Source organism: Pelophylax lessonae (assembly GCF_965119305.1).
Source record: "Pelophylax lessonae genome assembly, chromosome: 3".
Lineage (NCBI taxonomy): Eukaryota > Metazoa > Chordata > Amphibia > Anura > Ranidae > Pelophylax > Pelophylax lessonae.
The window spans coordinates 2055626-2073252 of NC_138770.1; the positions used below are offsets into that span (position 1 = coordinate 2055626).

At 47.2% G+C, this 17627-nt stretch overlaps 3 protein-coding genes and 1 pseudogene across 4 annotated transcripts in view; 3 read left to right on the plus strand and 1 right to left on the minus strand.

The window, feature by feature from the left end:
- Nucleotides 1–17627, minus strand: part of LOC309549119 (uncharacterized protein) — a 2919967-nt gene that overhangs the window by 1567603 nt on the left and 1334737 nt on the right. The gene's annotated exons all lie outside the window — the stretch shown is intronic.
- Nucleotides 1–17627, plus strand: part of LOC309549117 (uncharacterized protein) — a 4285597-nt gene that overhangs the window by 1456942 nt on the left and 2811028 nt on the right.
- LOC309549129 (gastrula zinc finger protein XlCGF53.1-like) overlaps nucleotides 1–17627 on the plus strand; it is a 49385-nt gene that overhangs the window by 22618 nt on the left and 9140 nt on the right. The window lies entirely within an intron of this gene.
- LOC309548662 overlaps nucleotides 1–17627 on the plus strand; it is a 43851-nt pseudogene that overhangs the window by 6982 nt on the left and 19242 nt on the right. Inside the window, exon 2 of the transcript in view lies at nucleotides 10826–11970. The product of the transcript in view is annotated as an uncharacterized misc_RNA (transcript). The remainder of the gene's footprint in view (nucleotides 1–10825; nucleotides 11971–17627) is intronic.

Consider the following 17627-nt stretch of genomic DNA (forward strand, 5'->3'; position numbering starts at 1 on the left):
CCTGGATTTGGGGATCCTCTGCCATTCCTCCTTGCAGATCCTCTCCAGTTCTGTCAGGTTGGATGGTAAACGTTGGTGGACAGCCATTTTTAGGTCTCTCCAGAGATGCTCAATTGGGTTTAAGTCAGGGCTCTGGCTGGGCCATTCAAGAACAGTCACGGAGTTGTTGTGAAGCCACTCCTTTGTTATTTTAGCTGTGTGCTTAGGGTCATTGTCTTGTTGGAAGGTAAACCTTCGGCCCAGTCTGAGGTCCAGAGCACTCTGGAGAAGGTTTTTGTCCAGGATATCCCTGTACTTGGCTGCATTCATCTTTCCCTCGATTGCAACCAGTCGTCCTGTCCCTGCAACTGAAAAACACCCCCACAGCATGATGCTGCCACCACAATGCTTCACTGTTGGGACTGTATTGGACAGGTGATGAGCAGTGCCTGGTTTTCTCCATACATACCGCTTAGAATTAAGGCCAAAAAGTTCTATTTTGGTCTCATCAGACCAGAGAATCTTATTTCTCACCATCTTGGAGTCCTTCAGGTGTTTTTTAGCAAACTCCTGCGGGCTTTCATGTGTCTTACACTGAGGAGAGGCTTCCGTCGGGCCACTCTGCCATAAAGCCCCGACTGGTGGAGGGCTGCAGTGATGGTTGACTTTCTGCAACTTTCTCCCATCTCCTGACTGCATCTCTGGAGCTCAGCCACAGTGATCTTTGGGTTCTTCTTTACCTCTCTCACCAAGGCTCTTCTCCCCCGATAGCTCAGTTTGGCCGGAGGGCCAGCTCTAGGAAGGGTTCTGGTCATCCCAAACGTCTTCCATTTGAGGATTATGGAGGCCACTGTGCTCTTAGGAACCTTAAGTGCAGCAGAAATCTTTTTGTAACCTTGGCCAGATCTGTGCCATGCCACAATTCTGTCTCTGAGCTCTTCAGGCAGTTCCTTTGACCTCATGATTCTCATTTGCTCTGACATGCATTGTGATCTGGAAGGTCTTATATAGACAGGTGTGTGGCTTTCCTAATCAAGTCCAATCAGTATAATCAAACACAGCTGGACTCAAATGAAGGTGTAGAACCATCTCAAGGATGATCAGAAGAAGTGGAAAGCACCTGAGTTAAATATATGAGTGTCACAGCAAAGGGTCTGAATACTTAGGACCATGTGATATTTCAGTTTTTCTTTTTTAATAAATCTGCAACAATGTCAACAATTCTGTGTTTTTCTGTCAGTATGGGGTGCTATGTGTACATTCATGAGGAAGAAGAATGAACTTAAATGATTTTAGCAAATGGCTGCAATATAACAAAGAGTGAAAAATTTAAGGGGGTCTGAATACTTTCCGTACCCACTGTATATATATATATAATACACTCTTCAAATGTGCTTTAAAACTCATGGTTTTCCCTATTATGAACATGAAAATAATGGCGTTATGCTGTTAGTCTGGTATAATAATGCTATGGGGCTGGTATGAAATTATTTTCAGGGCTGAATTGTATTCCCAGTCCGGCCCTGGGCGTCACTCTGCTCCAGCAATGCTGGTCCCTGACTGGTTTCCCCAACATCATGCAACAGGGCGTATTTTTGGAGTGATCCAGCCCAGGTGCTCGACAATGCCCGTCCTCATGTGGTGAGAGTATGACAAGTGCCTTGTTCTCTTCTACCCTTCCTAACTGTCACCCAACTACTCTGCTCTGATGCCTGCACCCTTGTATCTCCGCCCTCCTCTGTGCTGGCCCCTGTCTGTACCTAAGGGGGACGTTCCCAGCTCTGCTTCAGTATGGAGATTCTTCTCAGTGTTGCCAGCTGCTTCCGTAGACTCAGGACCTAGATACTGGTATGTACTGGGTAATGCGTTATGATCTATACTGGTATGGACTGGGTAATGCGTTATGATCCATACTGGTATGGACTGGGTAATGCTTTAGGATCTATACTGGTATGGACTGGCTAATGTGCTAGGATTTATACTGGTATGGACTGGGTAATGTGTTAGGATCTATACTGTTATGGACTGGGTAATGCATTAGGATTAGAGTTGAGCGGACACCTGGATGTCCTTGTTTGGCGGGTTCGGCCGAACTTGAAAAAAAAGTCCGGGTCCGTGTCCCGGACTTTTTCCGAACTTTACTCGGACACCGTACCCCATGGAAGTCAATGGGGACCTGAACTTTCAGGCACTAAAATGGCTCTAAAACACCAATGGGAAGGGCTAGAGTGCTGCAAATGGCAGCAAAACGTAGTTAAGAGCATGGCAAGTGCTCTGCAAACAAATGTGGATAGGGAAATAACTTAAAACAACAAAAAAAACTGAAAAATAAAACAATTTTCTTCATCTGTGAAGGACGAGGCCCATATGGAGTAGGAGGGAGGTTGAGGTGGTGGTGGATGTGGCGGTGTAGGTGGAAGCGGCGGTGGAGGAGGACGAGGTAGCCAACACTGCTTTTTTTCAGTCATTTTAAATTAGGGTACACCCCAAAAGAGTGAGAAAGATCAAAAATATAACAATGGCTGGGTAAGGTCGGTATCCATCTCTATTCTGCACAAGGTACGGAAAAGTCCCGTGGGATCCATGCCTGGTTCATTTAAATGAACATGAGCTTGTCCACATTGTGTCTGGACAGGCGGCTGCGTTTGTCTGTGATAACGCCCCCAGCCGTGCTAAATACACGTTCAGATAATACACTGGCTGCAGGGCACGCCAGCACCTCCAAGGCGTAAAGGGCAAGCTCAGGCCATGTGCCCAATTTGGAGACCCAGAAGTTGAAGGGGGCAGACCCGTCATTCACTACATGTAGGCGTGTGCACACATACTGCTCCACCATGTTGGTGAAATGCTGCCTCCTGCTAAGACGTTCCATATGAGCTGCTGGTGTTGCTGTTTGTTGTGGCGTGCTGACAAAGCTTTTCCACATTTCGGCCATGCTAACCCTGCCTTCTGAGGTGCTGGCGGTGCCCTGGTTGCATTGGCGACCTCTTCCTCCTCCTCCTCTGCCTTGGCCTTGTGCTTCCACTGTGGCCCCGCTGTCAGGTGGGAATGCCAGCAGCATCGCGTCTACCAGCGTGCGCTTGTACTCGCGCATCTTGCGATCACGCTCCAGTGAGTGAATTAAGGACGGTACGTTGTCCTTGTAACGGGGATCCAGCAGCGTGGCCACCCAGTAATCAGCACAAGTTAGAATGTGGGCAACTCGGCGGTCCTTGTGGAGACACTGCAGCATGTAATCGCTCATGTGTGCCAGGCTGCCCAGAGGCAACGAAAGGCTGTCCTCTGTGGGAGGTGTATCGTCCGTGTCCTCTGTATCCCCCCAGCCACGCACCAGTGATGGCCATGAGCTGGCCTGGGTGCCACCCTGCTGTGAACATGGTTCCATCTCCTCCTCAATCTTCTCCTCCTCATCCTCCTCATCCTTCAGAACTGTGCCCCTGCTGGACAATTGTGTTTGTGTGTGCAGGAACCCACCCTCGGAGCCACTTGTGAATGACTGTCCTGAAAGCTTTGGAAATGTTACCTCTTCATCCTCCTCCTCCTCATCCTGTGCCACATCCTCTTCCATCATCGCCCGAATCGTTTTTTGAAGGAGGCATAGAAGTGGGATAGTTAAGCTGACAACGGCGTCATCGGCACTGGCCATGTTGGTGGAGTACTCAAAACAGCGCAACAAGGCACACAGGTCTTGCATGGAGGCCCAGTTATTGGTGGTGAAGTGGTGCTGTTCCGCAGAGCGACTCACGCGTGCGTGCTGCAACTGAAACTCCACTATGGCCTGCTGCTGCTCGCACAGTCTTTCCAGCATGTGCAATGTGGAGTTCCACCTTGTGGGCACGTCACATATGAGGTGGTGAGCGGGAAGGCCGAAGTTAAGCTGCAGCGCTGACAGGCGAGCAGCAGCAGGGTGAGAACGCAGAAAGTGCGCACAGACGGCCCGCACTTTCTGCAGCAGCTCTGACATATCGGAGTAATTTTTAAGGAACCTCTGCACCACCAAATTCAGCACATGCGCCAGGCAAGGAATGTGCGTGAAACCGGCTAGGCCCAGAGCTGCTATGAGATTTCGCTCGTTATCGCACACCACCAGGCCGGGCTTGAGGCTCGCTGGCAGAAACCACTCATTTGTCTGCTGTTCCATGCTCCTCCACAACTCCTGCGCGGCGTGTGGTTTTTTCCCCAAACAGGCAAGTTTTAAAACTGCCTGCTGTCGTTTACCCCTGGCTGTGCTGAAGTTGGTGGTGAAGGTGTTACGCTGACCGGATGAGGAGGCGGTAGAGGATGAGGAAGCGGAGTAGGAGGAGTTAGGAAAAGGAGGCAAACTGAAGCGCCCTGCAATCCTCGGTAGTGGAAGGACATGCGCCAAATTGCTATCCGCCTCAGGCCCATCCGCCACTGCATTTACCCAGTGTGCCGTTAGGGAGATATAACGCCCCTGACCATGCTTACTGGTCCACATATCGGTAGTTAGGTGGACCTTGGCACAGATGGCGTTGCGCAGTTCACACCTGATTTTTCCCCCACTTGGTTGTGCAGGGAAGGGATGGCTTGCCTGGAAACGAAGTGGCGGCTGGGCACGACGTACTGTGGGACAGCCACCGACATAAGGCTTTTAAAACTGTGCGTCTCCACCAGACGGAATGACAGCATTTAAAAGGCCAAGAATTTTGAAATTCTGGCATTCAGGGCCAGGGACCGCGGGTGGGTAGGGGGGGTACTTCCTCTTCCTCTGAAGTGTTTGGGAGATGGAAAGCTGAACGCTTCCACGGGACATTGTGGAGATGGTTGGTGACCCAGGTGGTGGTGTTGCTGACAGATCGTCTGTTTGGGGGTGGCAGGTGCCGGGATCACTACAGAGGTGGATGAAGAGGTCGAGACTGCAGCAGAAGAGGAAGCAGGAGGAACAAGAGACCTTTCATGGTTTTGAAGGTGTCTACTCCACTGCAGCTTGTGCTTTGCTCTTAGATGCCTGATCATGCAGGTTGTGCTCAGGTTGAGAAGGTTTATGCCTCGCTTCAGGCTCTGATTGCACAGGGTGCAAACCACTCGTGTCCTGTCATCAGCACATTTTCTGAAGAACATCCACGCTAGAGAACTCCTTTGAGCTGGCTTTGGTGCGCTCGGTCCCTTGCTGCGTTGGGCAGTAGCAGGCGTAGTGTCTAGGGCATGGCCGCTCCGCTTCTGCACCCTGCTCCCTCTTCTGCTGTGCTGGTGGCTCTGTGCGACCACCGCCTCTTCCTCCAAACTACTCAGGTCACCTGCATGACCTTCATTCCATGTGGGGTCGAGGACCTCATCGTCCTCCACATCATCTTCCACCCAGTCTTCACCCCTGCCCTCCTTGTCGGTCTCCACAATTCTGAGTGCCGCAGCAGTTGGCACCTGCGTTTCGTCATCATCGGAGACGTGCTGCGATGGTCCTTGCATGTACTCATCTTGAGAAATAAGTGGTTGGGCATCGCTGCACTCAATCTCTTCCACTTCTGGGGCAGGACTAGGTCCTGGGAAACCCTGCTGACAGAGTCATCGAAAAGAAGAAGAGACTGCTGCATGACTTGGGGCTCAGACTGCTTGCCTGATTTGCAAGGGGGTGAGGTGAAAGATGGTTGGACTTCGGCTGCAGGTGCCAACTCTGACCTTTCTGCAGTAGACTGGGTGGGAGACAAAGTGAAGGAACTGGAGGCATTGTCAGCAGCAAACCAATCTACTATCGCCTCTACTTGTTCTGGCCTCAACACTTGTAGAGGCGCATGATGCCCTACCAAATACTGCTGCAGGTTCTGTTGCCTACTCACACTTGAAAAAGGTGTTTCACTTGTGCGTGTAGCTGGCACAGATCGACCACGTCCTCTCCTTGCAACAGGAGCTCTACCAGCAGCACCATGACCCAGGCCACGGCCCCTATTTGACGGTCTCCTCATATTTCTGTAATTTATGATCTTGCCCTAGAAAGGTGTTTATTGAATAGCGGAACAAAACAACAACAGTATCGCACGAGTGTATCTCACAGTCAAATATGCAAACTATGCCGCAATTTAATTTTTTTTACCCCAAAAGGGTGTTTATTAAATAGCGGAATAGAAAAACAGTATACAAATACAATAGGTGTATCTCACAGTCAAATATGCAAAGTATGCCGCAATTTAATTTTTTTCACCCCAAAAGGGTTTATATTGAATAGCGGAATAGAAAAAAGGATCTCACACGTACAAACACAGACTAGGCCCCGATTACAATTTTTTGTACCCTAAAGGTAGGATGAGGATGAGGAAGAGGAGTAGGAGGAGTTCGGAACAGGAGGCAAACTGAAGCGCCCTGCAATCCTTGGCGGTGGAAGGAGATGCGCCAAACAAATTTAAAAGGTGTATCTCACACGTACCGATACAGACTATGCCGTAATTTAATTTTTGTTCACCCCTAAAGGGTGTATATTGAATAGCAGAATAGAAAAAAATGTATAAAACGGTATATCTCACACGTACAAACACAGACTAGGCCCCGATTACAATTTTTTGTACCCTAAAGGCAGGATGAGGATGAGGAGTAGGAGGAGTTCGGAACAGGCAGGAGGCAAACTGAAGCACCCTGCAGTCCTCAGCGGTGGAAGATGCGCTCCAAAAATTGGAAAGGTGTATCTCACACGTACCGATACAGACTATGCTGCAATTTTATTATTTTTACCCCAAAGGGTGTAGATTGAATAGCGGAATAGAAAATATGATATCAAAAGGTGTATCTATCTCACACGTACAAACCCAGACTATGCCCCGATTACTATTTTTTGTACCCTAAAGGCAGGATGAGGAGTAGGAGGAGTTTGGAACAGGCAGAAGGCAAACTGAAGTACCCTGCAATCCTCGGCGGTGGAAGATGCGCCCCAAAAAATTGGAAAGGTGTATCTCACATGTACCGATACAGACTATGCCGTAATTTAATTCTTTTTACCCCAAAGGGTGTAGATTGAATAGCGGAATAGAAAATATGATATCAAAAGGTGTATCTATCTCACACGTACAGACCCAGACTAGGCCCCGATTACTATTTTTTGTACCCTAAAGGCAGGATGAGGAGTAGGTGGAGTTCGGAACAGGCAGGAGGCAAACTGAAGCACCCTGCAATCCTCGGCGGTGGAAGATGCGCCCCAAAAAATTGGAAAGGTGTATCTCACATGTACCGATACAGACTATGCCGTAATTTAATTCTTTTTACCCCAAAGGGTGTAGATTGAATAGCGGAATAGAAAATATGATATCAAAAGGTGTATCTATCTCACACGTACAGACCCAGACTAGGCCCCGATTACTATTTTTTGTACCCTAAAGGCAGGATGAGGAGTAGGAGGAGTTCGGAACAGGCAGGAGGCAAACTGAAGCACCCTGCAATCCTCGGCGGTGGAAGATGCGCCCCGAAAAATTGGAAAGGTGTATCTCACATGTACCGATACAGACTATGCCGCAATTTAATTCTTTTTACCCCAAAGGGTGTAGATTGAATAGCGGAATAGAAAATATGATATAAAATTGGTGATTTTTCAATAGCACATGTGAACACAGCAGTGTCTTATGTTTTATGTCACAGTCAGCTCTGCAGCAGGCTATGAAGGGAAAAAAAAAATTTCCCTTTAAGTTTGGAATTTTTAAATAGATTAGTACAGACTATGCCACAATTTAATTTCTTTTAACCCAAAAGGGTGTATATTAAATAGTGGAATAGAAAAAAGTGTATACAATTTAAAATCACTCAATAGCACATGTGAAAACAGCAGTGTCTTATGTCACAGTCAGCTCAGAGTCAGCACTGCAGCAAACAGGCTATGAAGGGGGAAAAAAAAAATCCCTTTTAACTTGTAGTAATTTAGTAAAATATAGCTGATGAACGCTGCACACTACTGACTGATAAAAATAGATTTTTTTTTCTCCCTCCTCCTTCTCCTCCTCCTCCTCCTCCTCAGTGGGCTCAAGTGAGGGCAAAAAGATCGTTCACTGCACCACCCCCCACACAGCAAAATCGATGTAGACTGACCCTGCCTAATCTCCAGCCAGGCCCTAAAATGCTCTAATAACTTTCCCTGCCTGCACTCCGACCTGTCCCTGCATTCTTTTCGGACACAATTTTTCACAGAATCACTGTCTGTCCCTAATCAGCAGCCAGCACGTATGATGTGTGCTCTCTCCCTAATACTACAGCAGAATGACGCGGCGCGCTGGGTCTCTTGAACTTATAAAGACTTGGTCACATGCTTCAGATGGCCAATCACAGCTACTAATACATTAGTAGGCATGGCTAGGATGGCTTAAGGCACACCAGTTAAACGCTTGTTGATTGGCTGTTGAAAGCCCGCCATTAAAAGCACGCCATTACATACAAAACAGGAAATAAAATGACCGAACACGGATTTTAAACGCGAACATACAGTAAATTTTTCGGGTCCGTGTTCGGGTAACAAAAATCCAATTATTCGGTACGAACACGAATAATACAGTTCGTGTTCGCTCAACACTAGTTAGGATCTATTCTGGTATGGACTGGGTAATGTGTTAGGATCTATGCTGGTATGGACTGGATAATGTGTTAGTATCTATACTGGTATGGACTGGGTAATGTGTTAGGATCTATACTGAGATGGACTGGGTAAAGTGTTAGGATCTATACTGGTATGGACTGGGTAATGTGTTAGGATCTATACTGGTATGGACTGGGTAACGTGTTAGGATCTATACTGGTATGGACTGGGTAACGTGTTAGGATCTATACTGGTATGGACTGGGTAACGTGTTAGGATCTATACTGGTATGGACTGGGTAACGTGTTAGGATCTATACTGGTATGGACTGGGTAACGTGTTAGGATCTATACTGGTATGGACTGGGTAATGTGTTAGGATCTATACTAGTATGGACTGGGTAATGTGTTAGGATCTATACTGGTATGGACTGGGTAATGTATTAGGATCTATACTGGTATGGACTGGGTAATGTGTTAGGATATATACTGGTATGGACTGGGTAATGTGTTAGGATCTATACTGGTATGGACTGGGTAATGTGTTAGGATCTATACTGGTATGGACTGGGTAATGTGTTAGGATCTATACTGGTATGGACTGGGTAATGTGTTAGGAAGGAAAGGATGCTACATCGTTTGATGGAAATGAAAATTATCACCCTACAGAGGGCTGAATTCAAAGACACCCCAAAAATCAAAGTGAAAAAATGATGTAGCAGGCGAGTCCATTTTGGTGAAATGTCATTGCAGGACCTCAGAATGGTCCTCAGTAGTGTGTATGGCCCCCACGTGCTTGTATGCATGCCTGACTATGTTGGGGCATGCTCCTAATGAGATGACGGATGGTGTCCTGGGGTATTTCCTCCCGGATCTGGACCAGGGCATCACTGAGCTCCTGAAAAGACTGAGATGCAACCTGGTGGCATCAGATGGACCGAAACAGAATGTCCCAGAGATGTTCTATTGGATTCAGGTCAGGTGAGTGTGGGGGTCATTCAATGGTATCAATTCCTTCATCCTCCAGGAACTGGCTGCATACTCTCACCACATGAGGCCGGGCATTGTTGTGCACCAGGAGGAACCCAGGACCCACTGCACCAGCATAGGGTCTGACAATGGGTCCAAGGATTTCATCCCAATACCTAATGGCAGTCAGGGTGCCATTGTCTAGCCTGTAGAGGTCTGTGCGTCCCTCCTTGGATACGCCTCCCCAGACCATCACTGACCCACCACCCAACCGGTCATGATGAACGATGTTACAGGCAGCATAATGTTCTCCACGGCTTCTCCAGACCCTTTCACGTCTGTCACATGTGCTCAGGGTGAACCTGCTCTCATCTGTGAAAAGCACAGGGTGCCAGTGGTGGAGCTGCCAATTCTGGTGTTCAATGGCAAATGCCAAATCAGCTCCACAGTGGCGGGCAGTGAGCACAGGGACCACTAGAGGACGTCGGCCCTCAGGCCACCCTCATGAAGTTGGTTTCTGATTGTTTGGTCAGAGACATTCACACCAGTGTCCTGCTGGAGGTCATTTTGTAGGGCTCTGGCAGTGCTCATCCTGTTCCTCCTTGCACAAAGGAGCCGATACCGGTCCTGCTGATGGGTTAAGGACCTTCTATGGCCCTGTCCAGCTCTCCTAGAGTAACTGCCTGTCTCCTGGAATCTCCTCCATGCTCCTGAGACTGTGCTGGGAGACACAGCAAACCTTCTGGCAATGGGACGTATTGATGGGCCATCCTGGAGGAGTTGGACTGCCTGTGCAACCTCTATAGGGTCCAGGTATGGCCTCATGCTACCAATAGTGACACTGACCCCAGCCAAATGCAAAACTAGTGACAAACACTCAGAAAAGATGAGTAGGAAAATGTCAGTGGCCTCCACCTGTAAAACCATTCCTGTTTTGGAGGTCGTCTCATTGTTGCCCATCTAGTGCACCTGTTGGTAACAACCCCCTCTGCTACTTGACTGACCAGATGAATATCCCAGGAGTTTCCCTGACTTGATGCTATACTCTGATTATAAAGTGTTGAGCAGTGTATATGAGTGTGGAAAACTCTTGGTAATTTTTCTTGTCTTCTGACAGACGGACTCTGTGGTGGGAATAGAAGGACATCGGAGGAAGATGTGACTACAGAAGATAATGACATGGCATCTTCTCAAGAAGTAAATCCCGTTCCTCATAATATACATGACAGACCTCACCATTGGAGGAGATCATTGGAATCTCCTGATACTTCACATAGTCCTCTAATATCTGACAGTGCCGACGGGTGCGGGAAACCATCTCATCTCAGGGAATCTTCTTTATACCATACAGGAGAGAATTCATTGTCATTTTCAGAGTGCGGGAAATGTTTAAAACACAAAAAAACACTTCTAATCCATCAGAGAATACACACAGGTGAGCGTCCCTATTCATGTTCAGAGTGCGGGAAATGTTTTAATCGTAAAGGACACCTTCTTAGCCATCAGAGCACACACACAGGTGAGCGTCCCTATTCATGTTCAGAGTGCGGGAAATGCTTTAATCTTAAAGGAAACCTTCTTAGCCATCAGAGCACACACACAGGTGAGCGTCCCTATTCATGTTCAGAGTGCGGGAAATGCTTTAATCATAAAAGAAACCTTCTTACGCATCAGAGACTACACACAGGTGAGCGTCCCTATTCATGTTCAGAGTGCGGGAAATGCTTTAATATTAAAGGAAACCTTCTTACGCATCAGAGAATACACACAGGTGAGCGTCCCTATTCATGTTCAGAGTGTGGGAAATGTTTTAATCATAAAGTAAGCCTTCTTAGCCATCAGAGAATACACATAGGTGAGCTTCCCTATTCATGTTCAGAGTGCGGGAAATGTTTCAATCAGAAAGTAAGCCTTCTTAGACATCAGAGAATACACACAGGTGAGCTTCCCTATTCATGTTCAGAGTGCGGGAAATGCTTTAGTCATAAAGGAAGCCTTCTTAGCCATCAGAGAATACACACAGGTGAGCTTCCCTATTCATGTTCAGAGTGCGGGAAATGTTTTAATCATAAAGTAAGCCTTCTTAGCCATCAGAGAATACACACAGGTGACCTTCCCTATTCATGTTCAGAGTGCGGGAAATGTTTTAATCGTAAAGGACACCTTCTTAGCCATCAGAGCACACACACAGGTGAGCGTCCCTATTCATGTTCACAGTGCGGGAAATGCTTTAATCTTAAAGGAAACCTTCTTAGCCATCAGAGAATACACACAGGTGAGCGTCCCTATTCATGTTCAGAGTGCGGGAAATGCTTTAATGATAAAAGAAACCTTCTTACGCATCAGAAAATACACACAGGTGAGCGTCCCTATTCATGTTCAGAGTGCGGGAAATGCTTTAATCATAAAGGAAACCTTCTTACGCATCAGAGAATACACACAGGTGAGTGTCCCTATTCATGTTCAGAGTGCGGGAAATGTTTTAATCAGAAAGGACACCTTCTTAGCCATCAGAGAATACACACAGGTGAGCTTCCCTGTTAATGTTCACAGTGCAGGAAATGTTTTAACCCCTTAAGGACCGAGCCCATTTCTGACACATTATTTACAGGTTAAATAAATATTTTAGCTAGAAAATGACTTAAAACCCCCAAACATTATATATATATTTTAGCAAAGACTCTGGAGAATAAAATTTCGGTTGTTGCAATATATTTTTGTCACGCGGTATTTGCGCAGTGGTCTTTCCAACGCCATTTTTTTTAAAAAAAATAAATTTCACCGCGTTTAAAAATAAGTAAACAGTAAAATTATCCCAATTTTTTTGTATAATGTAAAAGATGATGTCACGCCGAGTAAATAGATACCTAACGTGTTCCGGTATAAAATTGCGCACACCCGCAGAATGGTGACAAACTACGGTACATAAAAATCTCCATAGACGACACTTTAGAAATTTTAAGCAGTTACCAGTTTAGAGTTACAGAGGAGATCTTTTTATTTAATTATTTCTCTCACTCTGGCGATCGCGGCGATATCTCACATGTGTGGTTTGAATGCCGTTTTCATTTGTGGGCGCGACTTACGTTTGTATTTTCTTTTGTGCGTGAGCTCACGGCGATGGGGCGCTTAAAAATTATTTTTTTTCCTATTTCTTTTATTTAACTTTTTAATTTTAGCATAATTGTAAAAAAAAAAAAAAAATCTGATGACTTTTATTGGTGTGAGAAGGAATATAAACATCCCTTGTGACAGTAATATGCAGTGACAGGTACTCTTTATGGAGGGATCGGGGGGAATGTGACAGTAATAGGCAGTGACAGGTACTCTTTATGGAGGGATCGGGGGGAGGGGAGAAATGTGACAGTAATAGGCAGTGACAGGTACTCTTTATGGAGGGATCGGGGGGAATGTGACAGTAATAGGCAGTGACAGGTACTCTTTATGGAGGGATCGGGGGGAGGAATGCGACAGTAATAGGCAGTGACAGGTACTCTTTATGGAGGGATTGGGGGGGGGGGGAAATGTGACAGTAATAGGCAGTGACAGGTACTCTTTATGGAGGGATGGGGGGGGGGGGAAATGTGACAGTAGTAGGCAGTGACAGGTACTCTTTATGGAGGGATTGGGGGGGGGGAAATGTGACAGTAATAGGCAGTGACAGATATTCTTTATGGAGGGATCGGGGGTGGGGGAGTGGACAATGTTACAGTATTAGGCAGTGACAGGTACTCTTTATGGAAGGATCGGGGGGAGGGGGGAATGTGACAGTAATAGGCAGTGACAGGTACTCTTTATGGAAGGATCGGGGGGAGGGGGGAATGTGACAGTAATAGGAGTGACAGGTACTCTTTATGGAGGGATCGGGGGGGGGGGGAATGTGACAGTAATAGGCAGTGACAGGTACTCTTTATGGAGGGATTGGGGGGAATGTGACAGTAATAGGAGTGACAGGTACTCTTTATGGAGGGATTGGGGGGGGGGATGTGACAGTAATAGGCAGTGACAGATATTCTTTATGGAGGGATCGGGGGTGGGGGAGGGGACAATGTTACAGTATTAGGCAGTGACAGGTACTCTTTATGGAGGGATCGGGGGGGGGGGGGGGAATGTGACAGTAATAGGCAGTGACAGGTACTCTTTATGGAGGAATCGGGGGGGGGGGGATGTGACAGTAATAGGCAGTGACAGGTACTCTTTATGGAGGGATCGGGGGGAGGGGAGGAATGTGACAGTAATAGGCAGTGACAGGTACTCTTTATTGAGGGGGAGGGGGGAATGTGACAGTAATAGGCAGTGACAGGTACTCTTTACGAAGGGATAGGGGGTCTAAAAGACCCCAACCCCCTCCCCCGCTTTCACTCTATTCAATATGTCGAAATCTGCATTTCTGAATAGTGACAGATGTTTGAATTCGCCGCCATCGTGACGTTGAATAACCCGGACGTGACGTTGTGCTGCCGCATCCGGGTTACTACTTCGGAGACCCGAATGGAGCTGTGAAACCACCTCAGTCCACTCGGGGTTGGTTTACACCCGCATCGCCCTCTGACCCGCTGTGGGGTTGGCAGGCAGCTGGGAGCTCTTATGTTAACCCTGTAAAGCCCACGCCAGTACGCAGCAACTGTATGCATCAGGGCTGTTGCGGCACAACCCCATTCAGTTGAATACCATTGCCCAATGTGACCGGGGGGGGGTGAGGTTTGCAGCAGCTACAAATTGCAGTGCCATGTGTACAGCCCCATCCGGCTGCCATTTAAGGTTAAGTGGGTGGTAAAATCATGACTCTACTGTCTACCTTTACCGATCCCTCCCCACATGTGGCAACAGGCAGGAAATCATGACAATACATGGGGCAACAAGTGGGCAATCATCAGAGTACATGGGGCAAGAGATGGACAATCATGGCAATACATGTGCTTGATTTATTGAAGTAGCCGGCTTTTTATTGGTCCAACCAATGTATGATTATTAATACATTTGACACATTTGTTAATTCTATTATAAAAGATTTAAGCTTTATTTTATTCATATCATTACTGTGTGGTAATCGCTTATTCTGATCTTGTCCAATAAAAACTCTTTGTACAATATTCTGTGCCGCGTCTTCTTTTTTACCAATGATTAGATGATCGGTGATTGGAATGTGATCAGTTCATAGAGAGTCATCCATTGGGGTTTTATTAGTGAGATGGAGAGTGGAGAAGGCACCACATTGACAGCCATTGGAGGCCCTTTCTAAAGCCCTAAACTTTTTATCAACCTGTCTATGACATTAGTCTTCCAAACTCTATCTCACTGAGCTAAGGCCAGAAGAGTTCCAGGAGTTCTTCTCTGTCCACAGTTCCCAAACCAAAAGGAGACATCCACCACATCTTCAATCTTAAGGCCCTAAATGTCCTCAGCTGGGCCCAGGAGTTCCGCATGCAATCCACCAGGTCATAGCCTCTTTATCAGGGAGACTTTCTGCTTTGACCAACCCCATACATGTACTGCGGTAGGGCGGCTGTTCTGCACAGAATCACATCTGCTTTTCTGGGTCTGGGGCGGGCATACGCTCTGCCGCCGCCCAGCTCCCGCTGGACACAGCAGGAGCCAATCAGCGTGTCTGGTGGACACGGTGTCCGTCGGCACCTGGCAATCATTCCCTAGAGAGCCAAAACAGTTGTCTGCCAGTGTAAACAAGGCAGATTGCTGTCCTGTTAGTAAGGAAGATGGAGATCCTGTGTTTCTACTAATAGAGAAAGGAGATAGTGACACACAAAGATTATATATAGTCCAGCCAGCAATAAATATATAAAAATACCAATGATCAGGGTAGAGGGTAATCCAGAAAATGTCACTGGTCTTTGGTTATGGGGGTACAATAAAGGAATGCACAGGACCACATATGGCTGCTGTCCTTGTGACTGGCTCTGTATAGATCAAGAGGAAAGCCTTGCTTCTCTTCTGGTCTTGTACCTCCTATCCTTCCGGTGACTGCATTTCCACTGTGCCTTCCATGCTGGTTAGCGTGGCTTCTTGGGGCTCCTCCAGTCTCCCAAACCAGCCATCTCTCTGCCCAGCAGCCGGAACAGATGACAGCGGTCCTGCAGGATGGTTCTAGGAGGATCCAGAGACTCTGACACCAGGTGAGCACTTGTATATTTTACCTCTTGTGAGTGTTTTAATCCTTTGCTATTAAAACCCTTTAACCAGGATAACACACTTAGCTGGCGCTTCCTGTACGGTTGCCATCCGTCCAGGATTCACCTGGACAGTTCGGGTTTTGAATCATGTGTCCGGGTTTCAGGCCACCTGAAACCCAGAAATCATATTCAGAATGGACTGTGGCTCCTCAAGTACCACAACCCCTGAGTGCATAGATGTGCACACCGGCCTCACCCCCATACACAGACAGGAGAGAAGGGCTTGATCTATTCCTCCTCTCACCCCTACCTCTCTGTCTGCCCACCCACACTCCAATCCCTGGAATTCTGTGCCTCAGGAAAGGGATGTGTGTGGGCTGGAAGTTTGAAGCTCAGCAACTGGCAGATACATCGTGGATGAAAGGCTTCGATGCCTGAGCCTCCACCCTCGGGTGAGTGACCCTCGGGTGAGTGAGCTCACCATCCAATGTCTATGACTGAAGTCTCCACCCTCTTTCCCTTCCCTTTCTCGTGCCTCCAAGTGAGTGAGTACACTAAGGTAAGGTTTAAGGGGTGCCTTGCAGATTCTGATGTAAGGGGGGCTTTGGGAACCCTAATTAAAGGGGGAATTCTGGGAACTCTGAGGTAAGTGGGAGGTCCACAGCATTCCCCCTAAACCACTTGCCGCCCGCTCACCCACCGTCAAATGACGGCGGAGCGGTGCGGCTCTCGTTTACATGACGGCTTACCAGAACAGCCTCTCTCGTGCGCAAGTGGGGGCACGCAGTGCGGCGATTGTGGCCGCACCGTGCTGCTTGGACAGGGTGCGACCCTGATCTAGGAAAAGAGCCAATGACTTGGCTCTTTACCCATGTGATCGACTGTGTCCAATCACAGCCGGTCACATGTAAATGAAGAAGTGTTGTTTATCGGCTCTCTTCGCCTCACACTGTCAGAGTGTGTGGCGAGGAGAGCCAATCAGTGGCTTCTCCTTGAAGGGGAGCCTAGGAGAGGTAATCCGGGCACTGATCATCAGTGCCCTGATTACAGTAAGGAAAAAAAACAGTACCCATATCTCCCTCCAACCAATGCCCATCAGTGCCCACCATCAGTGCCCACAATCAGTGCCCATAGTGTTGCCAGTCAGTGCCTGCTAATCTGTGCTGCCCATCAGCGTCCATGAGTGCCACTCATCAGTGTCATCCGTCATTGCCCATCAGTTCGGCATATTAGTACTTCCTCATCCGTGCCACCTCATCAAGGCTCATCAGTGCCCATAAGTGCCACCTCATCAGTGCACATCAGTGAAGGAGAAAAATGACTTATTTTCAAAACTTACTCACAGACAATAAGAAAAACTTTTTTTTTCAAAATTTTCTGTCTTTTTTCTTTTTTTTGGTAAGAAATAAAAAACCCCAGAGGTGATTAAATACCACCAAAAGAAAGCTCTATTTGTGTGAAAAAAATAATACAAATGTCATATGGGTACAGTGTAGCATGACCGCGCAATTGTCATTCAAAATGTGAGAGCTCTGAAAGCTGAAAATTGGCCTGGGCAGGAAGGGGGTGAAAGTGCCCGGTATTAAATTGGTTAAAAATAAAATTTTGCAGTGCGTGGCTAAAGTGTTCGGGTTTGGCTTGAAGAAAAGGTGGCAACCCGAGCTTCCTGTGTGATTCTGCTAAGGATGAACACGGATCTCTGCCTTCCCACAGTTAAAGCACCTCCCCCCACAGTAAGTAAGCACTCCCTAGGAACAAATTTACCTCTTTGATCACCCACTGATGTTAACCCCTTCCCTGCCAGTGCCATTAGTACAGTGACAGTGCATATTTCTTTTATATCTTTTTCACTGTATTGGTATCACTGGTCCCCAAAAGAGTATCAGTTAGCTGTGCGATTTGTCCACCGCAATATCGCAGTCCCGCTATAAGTCGCTGATCGCCGCCATTTCTAGAAAAAGATTAAAAAAACAAAAAATTCTATAAAAATACCCCATCGTTTGTAGAAGCGATAACTTTTGCACAAACCAATCAATAAACACTTATTGC